Below are 22,948 nucleotides of genomic sequence, written 5' to 3' on the forward strand. Positions count from 1 at the left end.
CTCTCCCCACACTGTAGCAGTAAAGGCAGGTTCTCTGTCTCCTGCTTTCTTTTACTTCTGATAAGAATGACCTTTCACAAACATTCACCACCTTGAGCTTCATTTCTTTCTTGAGCCCTTCCATGAACTGAATAGTTCAGCCTGAGTTAGATTGGAGAATGCTTCGTGCCATCTTTTCTACAGATTCATTGACAATGACCCCAAAGAATAAAGCAGCAGAGAAATGAGATATTGTCAATTTCACTTGGTTTTAATTAAGATGAGATTACTGTAAACTTTATCTCAGAAGCCACTCTCTCTGGGGTATTCAGTATTGTATGTGATATTTCTTTCTCTGGCAGATACAAGTCTCTTTTTGTGTCCTTAGTCTGAAATGGAACCAAACTCTTCACACAGGCATCCTCTTTTTCTGCTTGGATTTGCACAAAGTGATGACTAAAAACAGAATTAATAAACCAGGGCCAGTGCAGAAAAGAAATGAAACCTGCCTGAAATGTAGTGACTACAAGGGCTCTTGCCAGTTATGGTGTTACTATAGCAAAGGTCCATCTAGATTTGGGTTTTAGCTCAGGTCAGTAGTGCGCTTCTGAAGTAAATTATCCAATGTCTCTGCTTACCACTGTGTACTGGTAGCTGTCCCAGAGCGCACAGGCAGCATCTTTTTGCAAGGAAGCCAAAATAGAAGATGCTCTCTGAGAACTCGGCCATTGGACGCCAACTTCAGAATGATGTTGCGAGGCATTCACGCCCCAAGTTAGTGCTAGCTTGTCAGCACCAGTTGCTTCACCCTGCCGAGACCCTTTCTGTTGGGCCGTGCAATGTGCCAGGGCTGGAGATAACTCAGTGAGATGGGAAGAGGATGGCTGCAAATCTCAGATAATGTATTGAGGAAAGTACTGCTGGTGAAGCCTCTTCCCAGCTTATGCTGTCCTGGCTTTTCAGACCTAAAGTCATCTCCTTTTCCCTGGTCCTCAGCATCACTGCTGACCCCACCTCACTCCGGGGCAATATGTTGAAAATGAAACTGAAAATGTATCTTTTTGTTATTTCTGATTTTTTTTTTAAGGAAAAAAATTCAATTACGTTGCTAGTAGAGTACAATTTACTGTATAGTTGCTGTTCACATGAAGTTATTTATAACTGAAAAGGTAAAATATATGAGAAAAGAAACAAACACAAAGCACATTAACCCTTAACTAATACTGTGAAATTATCTGAGCCTGAGATTTGTCCAAAGGGGTAAGCTTTTTTACATGATCACCCAAGGGACGGGATTAAGCTCATCTATCTTCGTCATGCTTTACTGATAGACAAAATCACATTCAACTGGATTGTGAACCGAGCAGCCTTGATTTGAAAAGACTGACGATTTTCACAGTACATTTTCAATTAAATGTTACTCAAAAGCTTAATCATCATTTTGGAGGATAACCACTGTACTGTGTTATAGCTAACCACTGAAAGAACTCCTCAATAAATTTATCAGAACTCCATAGCATCACAGTGCTGTCGAGGAGAACACACTTGTGATAATACTGGATCACTGGCAGGGGAGGTAGAACAGCATGGGGAATTTTAAATAATTTTGCCTTATCAAAGCCTGAGCTTTGTGGAAAGAAGAAATGATGGTTAGCAGACTGTGGCTTTGCAGAGAAACTTGCCAGCTGGGCTGCACCAGAGAACGTGCATCTTCCCAGGAAAACATGTGGAGCAGATAAGATGTTTGTTTTGGTTCGCGGTACTCATTGCAGATACTACAAAGCCTTGCACTCTGTGCTTCTTGCTGTATCTCGTTTGCAACAGATTGGAAAAGATTTTAATGATGTGTTTTGAAGGACAGATAGTCTGAATTTTAAGAAAGTCATATTCTTTCTTTGTTCTGATTGCAAGTTCTGTTTTAATCTACGGGCATTATTTAGAGCATGAAACTTATTTCTAGGAGGTTTCCTGATGCTTTCTTTCTTGGTTTTGTAAATAATCTAAATCTGTAAGTTTAATATTTTATCATTTGCTTGCAGTCTTTCATTTCTAAAGGGAAAATGTTTGCAAATGTTGCAAGCATGTGTAGAAGAAAGTCAGATTCGTTCAAAAGGGTATGTCCTTATAATTTTGGATATACACTTTCATCAATATATGTTACATGACAACAATTAAGATAGCACATTTATTAAAGATATTTTTAAAGGATGATTATCTTAACAGATAAATTAGATAATTCTAGTCATAAAAATGATAGGTGTGAAAGTTTCCTTATAGAAAAACAATTACATAAATATCCTAGTCCTTAGGGTGGTTTTGTTTTCTGCAGTATTTTTCTATGATACATACCAATGGCTTGGAGATTCCTTTTAAAAAACAAACAAAATAAACAAAGACTAATATATGCTGCTTGTAGCTTGAAATTCTGCAGTGTAGAGGTACGTAGAGATACGACCTAAATTAAGACCCTAATGAGAACCCATTTTTCTTATCCTGCCTTTTCTAAAAGACCTTGGGAGACCCTAAGGACCCATGGGACAAGAGCCATCTGAGTCAAAGTTCCAACTAGACTCATCAAATTCTCTGTGCCTGCTTCTTTTGACCGTATAATTTCTCTTGCTGTTGGTAAGGCTTGAGAAAGTAATCTTAAAAAGAAGGCAGGCGGGTATTTCCTTGAAGCATACCTGGGTGAGATATGTGGCACTGTCCTCATGGAAAACACCAAGTACATGTTTCCTGCACAGTGTGGAGGCTGCCATCCCATGTGAGATGTCAGGGCTGACAGCATGTGACTGTGGGCCCGTGGTGCCCGCCTGGGGCCTTGCCGCATCTAAAATGGGCGCCCGCCACCTCTGGCTGAGTGCCTGTGTGCACACACACTTGTAAGGGAAATTAGCCACGCGTAAGGCTTTTAATTTTGTGTAGTGCAGGGAATTGGAGGAATTTAAAGGGTGATTGGAATTTGACATTTCTGCCTCTTAATTCTGAAAGATACTTTGATTAAAGTGCTGGAAGGCTCGGCTAATGGAGGCGTTGCTGCTATTTCAGATATACTGGGTATGTGATTTGAAGGCAAGCCAAATCACAATGAGATGGAATAATGATGTCCTTGGTTTATTTTTTTCCTTGGCACATTCGGGTTTTGATTGGATTCTGAGCAAGGCAACAGTTTTTTTCTCCCAGAAAGCTTTGCTGGTCCTTGGGGGCTTGCAGCCTGCTATCAAAGCACAGGCCTTTTCTTGTGAAGGTCATGGGTTGCAGTCACAGGAGAATGAGGAGAAAAACTAATGGGGTAGGGGGAGGGAGAGGGGAAGAAAAATAGAAATATTTTCTTGCTGGACCTAATCATATACAAGATTCTTACATTTCTCTAATAAACATTACTGCAGCAGCAAGACCTGTGATTACGTTGACCCAGTAGCTGATGGCATATGCTTCAGAAGACCTGTGGAAAACTCCAGGGTTTCCATCTGTTCTACTTCCAACCCTATTTCACATCTTGCAATGCACATATATTTCAGTAGTTTATGTTTTTCTCACTTAAAAAAAAAAATTTTGCATGTTCCTTATAAAAGATTGTTCATGAATTATTTTCTCACTGAACAAAGCTCACAGCTTCCCAGCTCTTGCTGAGTTGTTGGTAAACTTATTATTTTTTTCTAATTCCATTCCATTTATTTTTTTTAAGATTGGTAATATCATATAGTCAGGCTTTTTTGAGGTGTTAGAGTGCACCTCATGAAGTGTCTGGACAGTGGAGACTGTAAATAATCTGATAGCATCCAGGAGACGATCTGTCATAAATGAGTTATGCTGATGTCAGGAATAACTGAAAAGTATGCCCATCTCCTCAATATGGGAGAAAATACTGTTGGATGTACAGCTGTTCTGTCTGTGGCATTCCTGGGTTTACAAAGTGAACCAGCTCCCCAGCCTTTCCAGACTGTCTTACCTAAACCAAAGCTGATTAGTTCACAAGGGAAGCATGAAGATGTCGTTCAGGGTGGGAATTGAGAAGGAAGGCAGCACTCCTTGCTGCTGGGACCGCAGTGAGATGATCTCAGGGGCAGTGATCCTCCCAGCTTGAAAGGACCTCCTTAAATCTGCCCAATTGAAAAAAGAAGAAATTCAGAAGGTTCTAACCCGTTATGAACTGATTGTGAATTTGTAGATAGCCTTACCAATTTAAATGAATCTAATTTAAACTTTGCGTTGTGAAGATTGTTAGCAGCCCAAAAGGAATTAATATTTTGCCCTATGCTTCAAGAAAACAGTATTTTTTTATTCATTTCATGTGATTTGCTGTCAACTTCCTATCGTGTGATTTAGTACATGTTTAAGGCTTATTCCCCGCCTTATCCTGCAAATTATGCTGAAAATAGAAATTGATATATTTTTACACCAAATTCTAAAGCCACCATTTATAAATGCTTAGTGGACTGACTGACTGACTCACTCTCAAAAAATGTAGAAGATCCAGATTAAAGTGTTTGCTCTGCTTATGCTCTGTTTACAGAAGAGAAAGCTTCAGTTGCATTGGATGTTGAGTGGAAACCAAAGGTGAAGCCAAGTTACTTTTCATGAAAAGGGATTCTTGTTTTCTCGCCAGCATGCGAACAATTCCTTTTATAGTAGTCTGTAAAGGACAAGCGTGTTATAGAGTTGATTCTGTCCTTTCTGTTCCTCCTAGTAATTAAAAAACTAACAGAATAAGGACGGAAACATAATACTATGAAATAAGTGGTGAATTAAACAAGCAGTTATCTCATGTAGAATGTAGAACACTGAATGGGAACAGAAGATTTTTCAAGATAGGAAATAATCATGAATCTGATTTTAAAATATTTTTTCTTAAATTGTTTTAAATTTCATGATATCTGCAACCTTGCAACTGAATGATGCAGGGTGGCTCTGTGATACTGATATGCTTTTAAAAATGTTTGCTTTTATCAGTCCCCTCATCTTTCTCTAAAGCACTGACTTTGTACTTCGTATCACCTTACTCTTTTTGGAATAAAAGATATCCCCAGTGAAATGGCATTTCCTACTTGATTGACGAAAACTTTAGAGACTGTCAGTTGGGCCATGTTTTTGCCTTGGGAAAATAAGTGAGATTACATAGTCTCTCTTTACATCCTGTCTGAAAGAAGACAAGTGTATTCAGAATCAATCCCAAATCCTTCTATTTTTAGCACAATGACTGCCACAATACAGTTTTTCAACTGTTAGAGCAAAATCTGTAACTGGAAATATGTTATGCTTTGAAATAAACTGAATGTTCTCCGTTTTGTCTTATAAGGATAAACTGGTCTTCTTAGGGAAGAGCTGCTGAATTATGGATCATGAACTCTTTCTACTGATGCTGTTTTTGGCTCTCTTTATTTTTTCTTTAGACTTTCCTTTTTCTCTGGGCTATGCATATCCTTTGCTTTAATGCTTTAGTTTCTTTAAATAAATGTTTTCCTCCTCCAAGGCGACTTGCTAGTTTTTGCGTATTATCTTAAGCTGACTTAACAGTCATTTTGCCAAATCTTCCCAGCTGCTGCTACTGCTGAATTCATTTTTTCATATGACATACTGTAGACAAATGTGAAGAAGAGTTTACTTGACCAGTAATCCTCACTTTAACTGAAGAAAGGACACAGTTTGAACAATGTGGCCTGACATATTTTCCTCTAAATTTATCTATTGTAGGGAGAAAGGTTTTTTGACTCTTGCCTGGGAATTTCTCATCTAGAAAGTGAAAAATATCCTGGCCATAAATAGTAGCCAAGGGATTCAGTTTCTTCTGGTGCAGTGTCAGTCTTTAGAGGTTTTTTCACCAACGAGAAGCTCCTAGGAGTTGTTACAGCTGTCTTGGAATGCCTCCAGAAACTATTGCTCAGCCTATAAACTGAAGAAATTTCACAGAGTCACAGCCCAGCTGAGGCTGGAAGGCCCCTCTGGAGATCATCTAGTCCAAAATCCCTGCTCAGAGTAGGGTCAGTGAGGGCAGGTTGCTCAAGGTTGTCAACTCAGATTTTAAATATCTCTGAGGATGGAGACTCCACAATCTCTCTGGACAGCCTGTTCCAGGGAACGATCACACTCATAGGAATGTTTTGGTATTTTTTTGTGTCTAAATAGAATATCTCATTTTTCAATTTATGCCCGTTTATCATCCTGTCAGTGGGCACCAAGAAGAATAGTTTGGCTCTGCCTTTTCCAATTCTTTCCAATCTGCTAAGATCCCCCTGAGCTTTCTCCTCTCCAGGTTGAACAGTCTCAACTCTCTCAGCCACTCCTTGTAGGGGAGATGTTTCAGCGTCTTTCATTTCAGCTGAAAATGATCCTTCCCTTGATGCCTTCCAGTATGCCCACATCTCTTGCACTGGGCAGCGTAGCCCTTTTCAGCTCTGGAAGCATCTCACCAGAGCTGACCAAAGGGGATCATCTTCCTCCAGCTGGTAATGCTGTGCTTAATGTAACCCAGGGCACTGCTGGCCTTTGCTACAAAGGTGCAGCTGGCTTATGTCCAGCTTGATTGGTTGAAAAAGTTCTTCTGTCCACCTTGCTGGCTATTGGCTTAATCTATATTTTGTAAAAATGTGGTTATTATTCTGAAGACTCGTTGGCAGTTTACTTTTGAGAGCAGCGATGCTTACGAAGCCTGACACACCTTTAGTTCAAATAAGTATAAACACTGAGATTTTAGTTCTTGTATCTTGAATTAAAAAAAAAAAAAGACAATAATAATAATAAAAAACAACAAAAATATTAATAAATAAATAAAAGTAAGCTTCTGAAAATGTTTCTTGCCTTCCAAAGATGTGCACTTAACCAATGCACTTACCTAATACAGTTTCTCTAACAGAACTGTGGTTGACTTTGCAGATTAAACCTTTAGATGAAGATACATTGTTTGTTGCATTTGTTTCCTTATCTTATTATAGTCTTCTGTTACAGTCTTAACTTCTGATTATTCCTGATTATTTTAAAGTTAAAAGAATCTAAAAATGTAGCAAGAAATTCAGAAATCTTCTAGTGGGATGCCTCCCACTTGGGAACCAATCAAAAAACTTCAGCAGTCTTGACTCAGAAAATTACAAGATCTATTTCTATATAGCAGCTTTTTATAAAAGAGAGGGTATTTTTGAGCCAAAAAGGAAATGTACTGCTTCCAGGATTCCTTAAGTTGATTCTACCTTATTCAAAGTTATGTTCTGTTTCAATTTTACTGCAAATGAATTTGCCTAATCTCTATTTTTATTTTATGTTATTTTATTGTAATCCTTTGTATTCTAATTTGCATCCTCTGGAGGCTATTTCTTGGTCTACAGCTATATCCATGGCTGCAGCCATTCATGAGAAATTGCTTTCAGAAATCCTGCATGTTTTTCTCATGCAGAAACAGCAGAAAACTCTGGGATAACAGCCTGAGGCATTTTCCTAACAAACACTAGAAATTATTTTATGTTTGTTTGCTTATAATGATGTATTTCTACAGTAAAAATCCCTGTATTATAATTTTTTTTGGGGGGGAAGAGGGGGAGAGGGAGGGAATGCATTCCCAGGGAGTTACTGTACTTGATGTCAGAATGTGCTAACAATTTCCATTGTACTGTATATTTTATACTATCTAGAGGATACAGTTTGAAATAAAAATGAGTGTGTCACAGTTTGCTGTTTAGATATGAAGCATATTCAGTGTATCTATAAGCATTACTGGAATATTAATTGCTTATATGCTGTGCAAAACCTTGAGGTCAGAAAGGGATTCCAAATTTGTAATCATCATAGCCAAAACTTGGTGTGTTTCCGTAGACGAATACTGAAGTTAGGTTGGCAGAAGACAGCAAGAACAGATTTCCTAAATGAAGAGTGAAGTTGCCATTGCTGTGGCTCGGTCTGAACTCACAGCTGGGATCAATCAGTGATATTTCTGGAAGGAGACTCCTAGAGATGAATTTATGAAACTTCAAGCATTCTGTATGACGGCGGTCACACTTAGAGCTGTTAACGCAGCTGTCACAAGATCTAGTTATTCTGAAGGGCATCACTGGGTTCTTGGTGATAGGGAAGGAAATGGAAAGAAGATATTTAATAATTACAGCATTAACTCAGTGAAAAGATGCATGTATTGTGGAAAGTCTTTCAAAATTGATGTTTGTGAGGAAGTAAAAAAAGGCAAATAACATCACTTTGGTTTATGTCGTTATATAGCCATATAATAATCTAACAGTAACATAATCTATGTGGACTGAATGATTCAATCATTATAATTAATATTGATATAACAATTGAAAGTACTATTTGTGGGAAATCGTATGCACACTTCAATTAAGCTGTGATATAAATGCAATTTAAAATGTTACTGAAGATTTTAAGTGTAACACTCAAGCCTGACTTCATGCTGCGAAACCTTTTTATGGTGCCTTAACTATTAACAATATCATTATCATTTTTAACACATAAAAGTGTCAGTGCTGTTACATAGTCAGAATTGCACCAGAAAATCGGTGAATCCCTTATTTTAGAGACTAATAGCTAGCATCCCTAGATTTACAAAATAATTACAAGAACTTGTTTTGATGATGGAAATATTATGGTACATAGTGGATGCCTTTCAAAGATGGAGGCTGTTGGAGACTGATTGAAAAGCAGAAAGAAGGCGGTGGTATGAAACTACATGGGGAGTAGAGGCGGGGAAGCAAGCAGCCAGAAGGCTGGCAGAAGGAGTTGAGATGTGAGAAGAAGATGACAGCCATGGAGCTGTACCAGTGTAATGCATGTTTGTAAGGAACTTGCATGAGAACAGGAGATGCAGGAGCACTTAAGAGTAACAAATAGGATTAGCCACTATGGTAGCTTATTTTATCTGTCTTAATTTCTCATCTGCATCTTTTTCCCTGTGACTTCTCACCTGGCTGACAGGTAGATTTGCAAGACATTGCTAATGGACTTATAACTTTCACAAAATGAGTGAGATGATAAGAAGAGCAAACATGTTTCTAACTCAGAGGTCTTCTTAGTTCTTCCCTTCCCACCATGACAGACCTGTTTTATGGCCACTTCAGTAGGTCTGTGTGCAGTCCAAATCATCGTTCTGTCTAGAATAAACAATGAAATTTGGTTGATACAGTATGGCATAGATTATGGATTACGCATAAACTGTGGGGGATCTAATTTATCACAGCCTAAATTTTGGCTTAATTTTCAGTGCTAATTGGGACGTCTATATTATACATCTTTTCTTCTCGCCCAGTGTATGGATAGGCATACCTTGGTATGAGCTCACTTTTTCTCACTGAAGGTCAGAGAAGAAACTGCCATAGACACCAGTACCCAGGAGGATTCCTTGGGAGGCTTCTGTGCTTTTCCAGGCAAGTAATCACTGTGCTGACATCTGGTCTCTGGGCCCACTCTATCCATGTGGGCTGGGGCACATCCATTATATGCACTGGAGGCTGCAGGCCATGGAGGGAATGCTGCCATGCATGCAAGGCCGCAGCCTCACAGACCCACGCACTCCTGAAACAGAGATGTATTCATTGGGACTTCGACCGAGCAAAGAGAGGAATGCTGCCATTTTCACGGAGTCCCTGTTTGCAGCAGTGCTCCCAGTGCCAGTCCTATTAATCATTGTTTGGATAACAGTGCTCTTGCCAAACTATGTAGCTCTGGGTCTCTCTCACTAATGTATTGTCATGGTTCTCCCCTCTTCTCTTTCCTCGCACATCCCCAGAAAAATTGGATCCAGTTTTTACATAGTTCAGATAAAGGAAGTTTGGGAGCCTTTTACTGCTTAGCATGAAAAGCTAGGAAAGTTGAAGTGAGACTGACTGCCTTTCTCACCAGGTAAAGGGACTACTGGCAAATGTCTGGCTCAGACTCTTTCTTCACTCCCTTTATTGTCAGTAACTTAAAATTTTTTGAGGTAGTAATATGTATGGCTGTGGCCATTGATACTGAATTCTTCTATTCCTTTTTTTCAGAGAGCATCCTCATTACTGCTAAGAATTGTCCCAGCAGTTACACTGCCAAGCTTGACCCCAAATCATCAGTGAGATAAGCTAATCTCTTCTCACTTTCTGAAATGATCTTACTCCCTTGCTGCTTTAGAAAGCTAACACCACAACAAAACAAAACAAAAAGCTATCCTCTCTGGAGCTGTAATCATCAAGCAACAAGCAGGAGTTACTGTGGATTTTATTTCCCTGGTATAGATAATATTGCCTCTTGATCTGTGAAAAAGGCTTTTTTCACCTATCGTACTTTGCTGTTTATCTCCAAAGAACACAAGTCTCACACTCTATGGTGAGACTTCTTTGAGCCAAGAAAAATAAGCTAAGTGCTCCCTTTAACATGGCAGGAATGTTCCTCGTCTTCTTCCTCAAAATCAGGTTTTCAGACATTCCAGTGTGTTCATCTGTGAGGCAGTTTTGTTTTCTAGAAAAGCTCTTCTTCTCAGATCATTTCTTCTGATTGACTATATATATTTATATTTAATTCCCTCTTGATCCCTGCAAACTCCTATCTTTTTTCCTTAGGGATCCTCTTTTTCTCTTGCTGTGTTTCGGCTCTTTCTTACTGCTAGATACTTGAATAATGAGGAAACAGATGACAGAGAAAAATGTAGTTTTCTCCTGGGAACCAAATTCAAATCCTTCAACTGGGAGGAAAAAAAAAGAAAAAAAAGAGTTTTAATGGTTTTAGAAACAACAACAACAACGCTTGCATTTTCCTGTTTATTGTAACATCTTGTAGTGTGTTTAGTGTGTTTTTCTAGAGGAAGTTGAAAAGTCGGTACTGATTTTCATGTATTTCATATTTGATATGTACTGCATCTGGTGTTACAATACTATGAAATATTAATAAATGTATAAATCTTTTCCCTTGGCATTTACTGTGAAACTTGACTGACTGCAGCTTCTCTGATTTGTTAATTCATATTCCTAAGTCAAGTACAACAATTCTGTGTTCAAAGATTGTTTTTGATAATAACTTGACATCTGTCACACTGCGAAGAGTGTCTGTGATGATTTTCTCTCCTCGTCTTGCTGTTTGCAGTGAGGGTGACCAAACTGCCTGCTGTAAGTTACTATTACTTGTCTCCAATTAGGATTAGCATCTCCGTGCTGCAATTCCTTTAAACTCAGAGGAACCCACAAGCCTACTCTTGAGAAAATGTTATGGAAATTTCCCAGTTCATGCTTAGAAAATAATCTTACCATTCAAAGATTGCTGTGCTTAGTATGTGTATACAAGGATAATTTCAGCTTCTCCACAATGGTAATGTTACAATTACAAAAAAAAATATTGAAACATCACCTAGTGAGAGTTCCTCTTGGTGTTTTCAGCAAGAGAGTAAGGCTCACTGGCCTTTCTAGAACAATTCGGGGCTTTTCTGCTTTGAGGAACTGGCTTTTGGACACAGGCAATTTGATGCGCTTACTACGTGTGCATTAATACAGATACATGTGTTTTGATCAAAAATTGAGAAACTTTTGCAAGAGCTACTTCACAGATGTGTGATAATCATTATTGCTTAAATGTACAACATAATTTTTATGGTTAAATCTTTGCCATTCATGGTTTACCTGACTGTTGTTTGAGTTTGCTTCAGACATTTTTAGAGAACTCAGGTTATTCTGCACAGATTTAACATATTATATATACATGACATTTATCTATATCTGTGTGTTTGTTTGTATGAGAGAAATGCTGAATAATAGTATGTCTTCATCCTTTTATTTACTACTATGTCCATACCTAATTACGAAGTGAGAAAAGCCTAAAATCCCGTCATTACAAAAAATGTAGGAACTGTGCAGATTGTGAAACTGCATTCTCCCTAGTGATAAAGTACAATTACTGTGCCAGTTAGCTATGAAAAGGCTAAGGGGGGTGAGGGGGGATGGTATCTAATTGCTGTCTTCAGCTGCCTAATAGGTAGTTACAGAGAAAATGAAGAAAAATCCTTCTCAGGGGCATACACAGAGAGGATGAAACATGTTTCCTAAAATAAAAATTTTGTCAAGATACAAAAAACAATTTATTGTTTATTTTTTTCTCACTGTGAGGATCACCAGCTGAGCACTAGGGCAGGTTGCCGAGAGGGGCTGTGGAATCACGTCTTTCGGTTGTGTTTGGAGCTTACCTGAACACAGCCCTGTACTGCTAGACGTGATTGATGAGAGACCTGCTTCGAGCACAGTGCTGAACTAGATGGTGCCCTGCAACACGTATTACTGTGTAATTCTATGTTTGCTTTACGAAGAATGACCTAATACATGCTTAGAAATATAGTTCTAAAGATTTTCTAAGGAAACCACTGAAAATTTGAGTAGTCTTACGTAAATTATCAGTTCAATATTCTTGAAAACTATTTATTTTGATTTTTTTTCCCCTTTAACCTGGAGTTTTCGTTGGTTGGTTGTTTTCTTTGTTCCCCTTGGACTAATCTACTGATCCTGTTTTGTGCTTAACTGTAATTCAGTGAGATACTGTGCTAGCCATGTTTTTTTTTACATAAAGGTTCTAGATTGTAGTCTTTATAATCTTTAGAACTAATTCTCAATGTCATGTATAAATAACACATATTCTAGCATAAAAATTCTTCCTATGCTTAGTAATACAAACAAGAATGAGCCTTGACATGTTTAGATTTATGTTACCTAATGGTACTTAAAGCAGAAGTCTCTTTTCTTGTTGTTGCATGATGCTTGTGCCCTAAGCTCTGCATAGCTGTTTGTCTCGATCCATGGGCCTTGTGCAGGCCTTCCAATTATAGTTTCCACTGTGCAGAAGTAAGACAGATTTGACCTGGATTAACTGAAGCACAGACTCCTAATGAGCCAGATGGATGAACATTCTAGTTTGGCGGAGATGATAATAACAATGCTTGCTACAAATATGTCAGCAGTTGCCTTGGTTTTCTCCTAGAGGAAAGAAATGATTTATATCTTCTTCTAGACTGGTTGAATAATGACTGCTGTGAAGCATTTCCTTTATGGAAACCTCATTTTATGTTACTAAGAATTTTCAAGGGACAGTCCAAAGCTGGAACTGTGAATGAGGTTCCCTCTGTGACCCTGACAGGGAACAACACCTGCCATCTCACCCTGATAAGGGTAAAACATCCAAGCAAGAACATTGTCACTTCACTTTGGTTTTAGGTAGGTGGTCTTCAGAAATGCTGAATTAATATTTTGTTCAAGGAGGGAGGAAGAGTCTTCTGTCACGCTGTTTTGATATTAATGGAACAGAACCTTTAAACTTTGATTTTCTCTTAAATTTATTATGTGCATTAGATGTTGTCTTTGCTGAAGATGATAGGTATTATACCTCTAATTCAAATCTGCTGATCAAAGCCTTGACTGTTTTGCCCATGAGCAGCAGGAAGATTAAATTACTTTGAAAAAAAATGTGCAGGGATGCATGGAGGTTTTTAGTTAATTCATATGCCTTGTGTGGAAAGTGGAGAAAGGTCAGAGAAACTGCTCTGAGGTATGTGTCAGACAATAATTTGTAGAATGCAAAACTGAAGATCCCCACTGCTCAAGTGTAGAAAACCTTTGTGTGTGGATGTGCCTGTTCTTCAGGCTGCTTTGTTCTGGCAGCAAAGGAGTGCAGCCGTCCCTGGCTGGCCAACGCTGTGAAACACTATCTGGGTGCTGTGTCATACACACAATGTCGACATGTGTGCAGCTTAAATAGGTGACATTCTCTGTGCAGATCTTTTTTCACCTCCCCTTATACCATCTCATTCAACTTCAGAGAGTTCTCCCATGGGCTGGAAGTGCTTTTCACAGGGCATGTATGGGATGGGGCATCTTCTGTATGCATATTGGCTGCCATCACCCAACTCTGCTGTGAGTTTGTGTTTGTGCCAGCAATTGCCTTCCAAGACGAACAAGGGAGCATTTATGAAATAGGCTTACATTCATTTCAAATAGCTACAGATACATGTAAAAGTAGGGAAATACATTTGAAAGGCAGTGTGTGATGGGAGGGATGACATGGGAAGAGATTGGATTCTCCTACTTCAATACTAAAAGGGAACAAATCTGTTCCCCAGTGTAAAGATTCCTGCAAATTCGCTGGCACTCTGAACAATACATAAAGACCACGTAACTTAATAGCTGCTCTTCTAAATTCCATTTTGACCTTTCTGTTATAAAAGACAATTCCTCAGAGTCTCCAGAAGTACAGTTCATCACTCTTTGGTTTAGTGTTACAGAGCAGTATAGTAAGTAATAGACCTTATTACAGATACTTCTTTCTCTTTGCAAAACTGTTATGCACCTCTTTGACCTTTACAATAAAAACTGCAAATACAATTCAGCAAATGTTTCCAGTATTAATTTCTGTTATTCCGAGTTACAAATAAGTGAATGTTAATCTATATGGACTGTATAAAGCCCATTTTATTTCTTTTTACTTTATTCATGCTTTGATAGGTTTTTCTCAGCTCCTCTTCGTCCTATATCCTCTCTTGTTCTTAGTCCTTTTCAAAATGCATCCTAACAGACTAGAACAGAATCTCCTATACACCATGGGATTATGTGACAAAAAGCCCTGTAAATCACCATAAGTCAACCATGTAAAATTGGTAAGATATTTTCAGTTTCCTGCAGCCCTGGGCAGCCTGTTAATCCATTCCTTCCACTTACAAACTTAATACCTGAAGGTGCTTTTGTTTGCTCTTTTTTCCCCTGCTTGAGCCTGTTTGTTTAAACAAGATCCTATTGCTGAGCAGTGTGTATATGAGAAGTAGAGCGTTAGAAACTATGAAAGCAGGAGTCATAGACCTTTTGATTGTTAGGGGAACAAAGCAATTTGCCCTTAAGTGACCTTCTCCAAGATCATCATATGTGTTATTGCCATAGGAATTGGGGGGAAAAAAAGAAGTCTCCATATTTCTATACTCTTGCATGCAGATTGTATTTCTGCTTGTGGGTGGTTACCTCTGAGGACATATAGATTGGTTTTAAAGGCGGGAGGAGGGCTCCTATTCATTGCTGTCATAATGTCTATTGCTTTTGTGTTTTCATTTTTCCTGAAGGCAAGGAGAGGGTGAATTATGTGAGAAAGTGAGATAGCACTTGAAATCAGTGTTTCAAAGGTGTCTTTTGTTTTTTGGTTTTTTATTTGTTCAACGGAATTACTGAAAATATACAATCATAATTGCAGCCACATGAGTAGTAGTTTTTCAGTTAACTCTTGCTCTGACACACAGTCTTTGAACTCTGTGAAATTTCCTCTGCTGATGTAAGTGGACATTATTTACTTGACTTTAATTGAGGATCTGGACCAGGGTTTGATCTCTTTTTAGAACTTGTCCAACTTTTCCCTTTATGGCCAACAATGTAGTACCAGATTTCTTCTCGCTGAATACATGTACTATATATAAAAAGTAACTAATGACCTTTAAATAGTTACCATGGGCAATTTTTAGCTTGTTGTAATAGTTTCGAGCTATTTGGATGTCCTGGCTTTGCTGCAGTATGCAGCACATTAACATTCCTGAGCCCAAAGGGACATTTACTATGAATTGCAGCAGTGTTTTCCTCTGTGGTGGCTTTCCAGCCTTTCATGTAGTAGACTTCGTATCTGTGGAAACATACAGTGCACTGTATTAAAATATGCAATTGTGGGCAATCTACCAGAAAACAGATTTCAGTCAACAGCTGTGTGCCATGCCACCCTTAGCCCTAGCAATCCCTCAGCCCTTCCCACAAAGAAAGCATGCTCCCTGAAATTTAGAGACTGCCTGTTATTGGCTAGTGACATGCACTTCAAATGATAATAGTTGCATTAAATTTCAACATGTACACCGTCTGCATCTAAATGCAAAACAGAGGTTGCAGACTAAGATTTGGAAGAATGCGGAAAGCCTATTTTCTGACATAATAGTGTTGAAATGTGCTTCGTAGAGAATGTACCTTCGTGCTGGGAAATCATTTTTTTGTACAAATAAAAAGCTGTTAATCTGTCATTGGAATGACAGTTTTGTTAAGCAGTAGTCCTCAAAACCGGAGGATAGAAATTGAGCGTGACGGTATATAGACTCCATGCATACACATTTTGCTGAGCCCGTGGAATGACAGAGCAGCAAATATGTTACTTGTTTGCAGTTTTTTACTGATTTCTAATTTTCCAAACACGTTGCATGTGTTAACTGTAGATGGACCAATATTATAGAATACAGTAAAGATGGAAAGATCTTGAATAAGGAGAAAAGGAAGAAATAGCTACTTTCTTCAAAGTGCCAAATAAATAACCTAAACTTTTCATGGAAATAAATGAGAACTGCTTTGTTTTATTGAGAAAAAAATACACCAACAGATCAAGTTGATGCATGCTGGGGGGTGATAGGGTGCTGCCATTCTGGTAGTCCCATTGTTTGCCATGCACTTAGGCACTGCTGTGGTGACTGTATTTTTTTCCTTGATTGCACTTACTTTCAGGCAGTATTTTGTGAAATGGCTGTAAACTATAGGAGGACTTGTAAAAATTTCATCTCTGAATCAGATAGTCTTTTAGTGTATTTTTTCCCAGCATGCTGACTGTCCTGCATGCACGTGAAGCCACTCTTAGTGTTGCGTAGAGCGTGTGTTCTGTTCTTGATCACAAGCATAGTTGAATGCTTTGTGAATTGCAGTGCTGGGTATGGCTCATGTCTCTCTACCCTGACCACGGGAGACAAGAGACTGACAGCAGCCTCATCTCTGAAACTGGAGAGGTGATGAGAGAGTAACCTGCTCATAGACATGATTTGAGCAAATGCATGAGCATTTGGGAATTGATCTGAGCTTTAGCATAGAGTTGCAGTGTGCTTCCCAGAAAAGCCCAAGTTTCAATTAGACCTGATTGCCAAGTCTTGTGAATTGAACCAAACCGTTATTGCTGTTTTGTGATGTGTAAAAATGGGCAAAAGGCTCAGAAATAATTTCCTAGTCCCTGTGACCTACACGATAATCTGATTCCCTGCAGATGAAAGGTGAGGGCAATAAGAGAGTTGCTTCAGTTCAGATAATCAAGGAATTCCACGTGGCCCCTTTGTGTTGGTTGTTGGGTTGAAGGACTTCTCTCTTAAGAGCTTTTTGTGCAACAGTGAGGAGAACAGAGTAGAGTAATTCTTCCATATCCTTTTGTTGTAAAAAATGATGAGTGGAGAACTTTTAAAAGTGCATCACTGAAGAAATATGTTTTGTATGAATTTTTAGTTGTTAATAAAGGAACCCTGTCCCGTAGGAGAAAAATTAAAGAAGGTGTCTGGGACGGAAGTGCAGCACAATATACAAATATCCTTGCTCTGACACTGACTGATCATGGAAAGAAGGAGAAACAGTGGACCAGGCTGAACTTACTGAGATACCATTTAAGTTCATCTTCCCAGTCTCCAAAAATGTAAAGATTCCCTCCTTTGGAGTTTTGTAGATTTGTTTTTCTTGTAATACAACTGTAAACCTCAGTGAACACTGCTGTTAAACTTGTTTAGAGGACGGCTCAAGCTAAATGCAATTATGTTCTCACATTATCTGTTTTCGTATCTACAAAAGTGATGAAAATTCCCTAAGACAATGTAATAATTGCATTATGCATAAAGTTGGCTTGAGCAGTAACACTGCAGCAGTGGCAACATGACCATAAAACTTAATAGTTTGGTCTATATTATTACAACTTAACCTTTAATTTTAACACATCGATATCTCAACAATTAAGAATTTTTACAAAAAAATCCTTTAACTTTTTCACAAGGTAGAGTTTAGTTTGTTAGTAATATTTTTACTAATGTTTCAAACTCCGTGTCTTAGCAGAACTACTTTCAGTAGTGTATGAAAAAATAAACAATATTATTTCTGAAAATGTGTTAATTATCTATTTTATTAAATTAAAAAAAAAAAATATATTTTTTAAAAATCAGGCTGATTAATGTGACTGGAAATCTGAAATATCCCCCAAAGTCACCAACGAATCATAGTAAATTTGTGATCTTCATTTCTCTTATTTCATTATACTCACAAAATTTGACCAATTTGAGTATTTTATTCAGCACTACTGTATAGTTTGAAAACTGGCTGGAGAATAGGTAAAGAAGGAAATAAAAAAATCTAATGAAAAATTAGCGGGATAACATTTTTGTAGTGAGCATTATTGTTTTTTCTGCCAGAATCAGTAATGATTTACTCAGCATTGTTTTATAGTTTTCTCTAGGTTATTTTCTATTCATAAATAATGGATAAGCCTGTAATCTTGATTTAAATGAATGATTTATAGGATCCCATAGTTAGTATCTCCACACTGTTTGTATTATAAAAGTAGCTGGTGTTCCTTTAATTTAGGGCTGTTACAAAGGATATCTGTCTTTGCTACTCTGAGACCTGCCATCTATCTGATAAATATCTACCTGATATCTACCTGATAAATGATTTCTCTATATCCAAGAAGTAGTCTACACTATGGAGAAAATCCTGACTAAACATAGTTTGGTGATGCAGGGCATAATGTTTTCCAGGTGCTGTGCTGTACTGTTTTTCTCAGCTACAGATTCCAGTGGAAGGTACAAGTATGGGTTTTCAGATATGAGAGAGGAGTAGAAGCACGATTAAGTAGACGTAAAAACAAACATTGAAGAACAACTATGAGCTTTAGTTTGACAAGTTGAAAGATTATGCATTTCATGATGCAAACTCTGCATGTTTCAAGCCTTACAGGTTTTCAGTGGAAGGAGAAGATCCATCACAACTGATGGATAATCTAAAATCAAAATAAATAAATAAATAAATAAATAAATAAGCAACAAAAACCCCAAACATACAAATAACATATTTGAATAGATTATTGAAAGCTGTTGGTTTTATTTTGTTCTCCTCAGCTTCATGCATAGTAAAATTTCACTGCAATTTCTACGTCTGTGAGATCTGGTTCATGTATACTTAAGTGTGACTGTAAAAAAACAACAAAAAATAGAAGACATCATTTATATGGATTTTCCTCCTTTGGTTGAAACAAAAAAAGGTTAGAGATCAGTATGATTGAAAGTCTGAAATGCAGAAAACCATTCAGTGAAACATGGAGAGTAAAAATGATTTCGATTTTTATATGGCTATCAACCTATTTACTCAAAAGATATTACAAATTTTATAGTTTAAGGTGACAGAATAATGTTAATCTGACTCAGGTAGACTACATTAATGTGATTAGGTGTGGTGAAGAGCAATGGCAAAGGTTAGAAGGTTAATTTCTAATCAAGGACTAAGTTATTTTTGCAATACTGTTTATTTTAAAGTAAGTTTGCAAGATATTTACATAGGGAAGGATACCAAGGATACAATAAGAATTTTCAGGACAAATATCAAGCTAGAAAAGTTAAAAGATGAGATGATCTGGTACTGATGTTATTTAGGTGTTGAAAGATTCTTAGAAAATTGATGCTCAATTCCTGGAGACTTTAAGGAGAATAAAAAACAAAACAAAAAACAAAGAAAAACAACCAAATGCGTACAGTAGAGAGTGGCTGTGTTCTGTCAGGAAGACAAGTGGATCAGGAAATAGGTCTTTTCCATCTCTGTCTGCTGTCATTCCTTTCTGCCTCTTCTGATAAGAAAAGCTTGGCCAAATGGTGGTGCCAGTTGCATGAGCATAAGTCCATTACTTGAGGGTAAATAAGAACAGAAGCTGGCTGCCATCCCCATCTCTCTCTCACTCAAAGTCATCATTTATGACTTATTTATTTATTTACGGTTACCTTTTTTCTTTGTCATCATCCCCTTTCCCTGTACTTTCCTTCAGTTTGCAAGATTGCATATAGATTCTCTTTCTTGCTATTGGCTTCCATGTTATACATCTATTGCCATTTTGATCTACTATCCAACAATTGCTGGAAGTTAAATAAATATACCGTCAAGTCAAGGCAGAATAATATTTTAATCAGTCACAATCCTATGTCCTGTCTTACTTTGTGGTCATCTCTGTGTATATATACCTGCATTGTTCACAGAAATTTTTGACAGCTGTTCTTCACTGACAATGATAGAATGTTGTGCCAGGACTTCCGTCAGGATAGCCAGAAGAAATTTGTCATGCTGCCTTCATAGCTTTGACCTGCAGCAAGAAAGAGTGACTGGAAAATAAAGATTGATTTCCTTCCCTGAGCATTTAATGTTTATTATTTTTTTTGACTGCTTTTTCATAACATTCCTCAGTTGCTCTTTTCAGTTTTTCCTTTCTTTTCCTAAACTGCTTTTTCTTCCTCATTTTCTTCTGTGTGCACTGCTCTAGGAAATTTTTCCTGCTCTTACTCATCTCATTTGCACCTTTATTTCCTCGTTCTAAAACTTCCTTAGGCCGTGGTTTTCTCTGACCATACTTATGCTCCCACAGCCATGTCAGAGAAAAATGTTCTGTAATATCACATACCACAGTTTTATGATCCCGGTGTAGAAATGCAGCGCAAACTTCTGCTTTCTCTTGCCTTCTTCTCTTTCTGCAAGCCTGTTTCTGAATCATCCCTGACAAGCATCCTGGTGTACTGAAGGGAGTAGGATTTAGGCAGATGCTCCTGCTTGAGAACTTGTCAGATCTCTGGGGATCCCAGGCTGCTACCCATAGAAGTCACCCCAAACTAACCAAGTGCCAGAGGCAGGCCAGTAACTCTGCTCTTTGTGGAGTCAAAATCTTGACTCAGTTCTCCTTGAAGAAAATATACGTGTTTCAGTGTAACTCAGGAACTTAATTTTATACTTAAGCCTTCTTTTTACTTTTTGTTAATAGGGTAAGAAATGAACCTCAGACCTTCAATACAATTGTCTTGCACGCTAATTAGGTCTGCAAGTGACAAGATATAGTACAATAGTTCCTCAGTTCTTTGTATAGTACCCAAAGGTTCTACCCAAGCAATAAATTAAATTTATCTGTTAAATCAAAGTCTTTTAAAAAATTAAATGCAAAGGACATTTTTAGTATCTTTTTTATTATCACAGAGATACTTCTATAGTGTTCTCTGAATGATTTTTTTCCTTCAATGTCACTGAAACTTAACTTGATTCAAATCAGATTTGATAAAAGCGAATTCACTCGCAGGCTGATGTATTGTACACTGAGATCTAACTTAAATGTAATACCAGGTAGTTACTTTTCATTAGCACAGTTAGATTGATCTCACCTAATTTTGGCTATCTAAAAATTAATCATCTGGCTTCTGTTGAATGAGGAAAGAGAATGGCAGATTTGGAGGATGATCTGTAGAACCTGTATCTTAAATACCAAAGGTGAGATAAATTCTCCTTTAAAGGCACCCATTCTTCTTGCCTGGATGTACAGGGGACTTAAGAAACTATTTTAACCTTCCATCATAATTTTGAACTGGCCCTAAATGCCCCCCATGTTTGGCATATACTGTCATATGTGAAGAGTAAGATGGGGTCTGTGATATGCAGAGGAGTAGAGAGACACGATTGTATCAAAGCCCTAGATCAGGTTCAGTAATTTTAGATGAGTTGATGTTTCCTGGTCTGTTGGGCCATTCCTGCTTCAAAATTTTAACTGATTTCTGTGAAGTGAACTTGTAGATAGCTGTTGCAAATCACAAGTGTCTGATTTTTCTGTTGTTTTTTTGTGTGTTTTGCATTCATAATATGTATGGGGAAAGATAATATCTTTTTGGTATTAATGCAGACAGTGTATGTGTTCTTTTCTTAGGAGGCAGTTTGTCTCCATTGCACATAATTGACCAATTACCATGTCAACACTCATGACCCGTTCTGATATTTCCTATTGGCATACTGTGCGTTTATTACATTTGCTAAATGAGTTACTTATTTTCCATCAAGGCAAGATATCAGATAAGATTAAATATTCTCTTCAGTTTAGCAAATCTTGCATATCTATTAATACATTGGAAATACAAATGCTTTCATTTATTTTCCTTTTAAATTGTAATTTCATAGGGAAATCTTAGGCTTTCTTAAGTTCAGATCACTGTTTTTTTGCCTCTTGTTTTACATTATCCAGGAGCATTATTAGGAGGACAGTGGAAATGAGGCACTTCGTCTTTTACATTCTTAGGACAAATGTAATCTTGACATATTTTGCTGGCCTAAATATTACCCTACTACAGAGTTTCACACAGGAATTTTGTCTAAATGGACAGTTTTAAACTTGAAAACTTCAGGGCATTGCTTCTCTGACACCAGCCACATTTTTCATCTCTTATCTTAATAAGTTAGTAGATGAATAGAAACGTGAGTTCAATGCATAAGGAAGGATTTGATTTTTGATTGAACTTTCAGATATGGTTTCTGACATTTTATTAATTGAGACAGTATCTCTTAATAAGAGCTTTGTATCAACATTCCTAGTACTTCCATTGAGTGATCTCACACGCTAAAATATGAGCAGATAAATATTCCTAATATTGTAGTTTGTGATCTCAAGAGTTATTTTGACGACATAATGTGGAGAGGGTATCAAAAGAAAAGACAATTATTGTGGTTAATACAGAGCTGTACAGAATTTTTGTGTTTATGAAAAATACCTCTGAAGTAGTATCCACAATCCATAACTTTTTGGATCTTGAGGTTCTGGAGGTTGATGGCCATGCCTGGGGTAGGGAGGTTGAAACTTCTTGATCCTTGGGGTCCTTTTCAGCCCAAGCTATTCTCTCATTCTGTTATTATGTTGCAACTCAAGTCAAGCTGTTAGCTGTTATTTTCCCATGGCTCCAAAGGTATGAGTTAAGTTTTGTTCATGCGGATAGTGTCTCTGGCCAGCTACAGTGATGTGCATTTGTTATAAGTTTGGGTAGACTTATCCTTCTCTGATGTGTTTGTTGGCTTCAGACAATTCCATTGCCTAGCAAGGTTTTGGTTGGACAGTATAGCAGATTATAGTTGGTGCTCCGCCCAGGACACCCTAGTTTCTAGGACACAAGAAATACACATAAACAAATACACTGCAAACCTTCAGTGGGAAGAGAAACTTT

At 37.7% G+C, this 22,948-nt stretch overlaps 1 protein-coding gene and 1 long non-coding RNA gene across 16 annotated transcripts in view; one reads left to right on the plus strand and one right to left on the minus strand.

Moving 5' to 3' along the window:
- DMD (dystrophin) overlaps positions 1 to 22,948 on the plus strand; it is a 1,154,126-nt gene that overhangs the window by 169,457 nt on the left and 961,721 nt on the right. The window lies entirely within an intron of this gene.
- LOC146545577 (uncharacterized) lies at positions 18,807 to 22,880 on the minus strand. The gene is made up of 2 exons (XR_014879917.1): positions 22,502 to 22,880; positions 18,807 to 20,070 (listed from the first exon to the last, which is right to left on the minus strand). It is a non-coding gene; the product is annotated as an uncharacterized LOC146545577 (long non-coding RNA).

This window comes from Meleagris gallopavo, chromosome 1 (assembly GCF_905368555.1).
Source record: "Meleagris gallopavo chromosome 1, MGAL_WU_HG_1.1, whole genome shotgun sequence".
NCBI classification, from domain to species: Eukaryota; Metazoa; Chordata; class Aves; order Galliformes; family Phasianidae; genus Meleagris; species Meleagris gallopavo.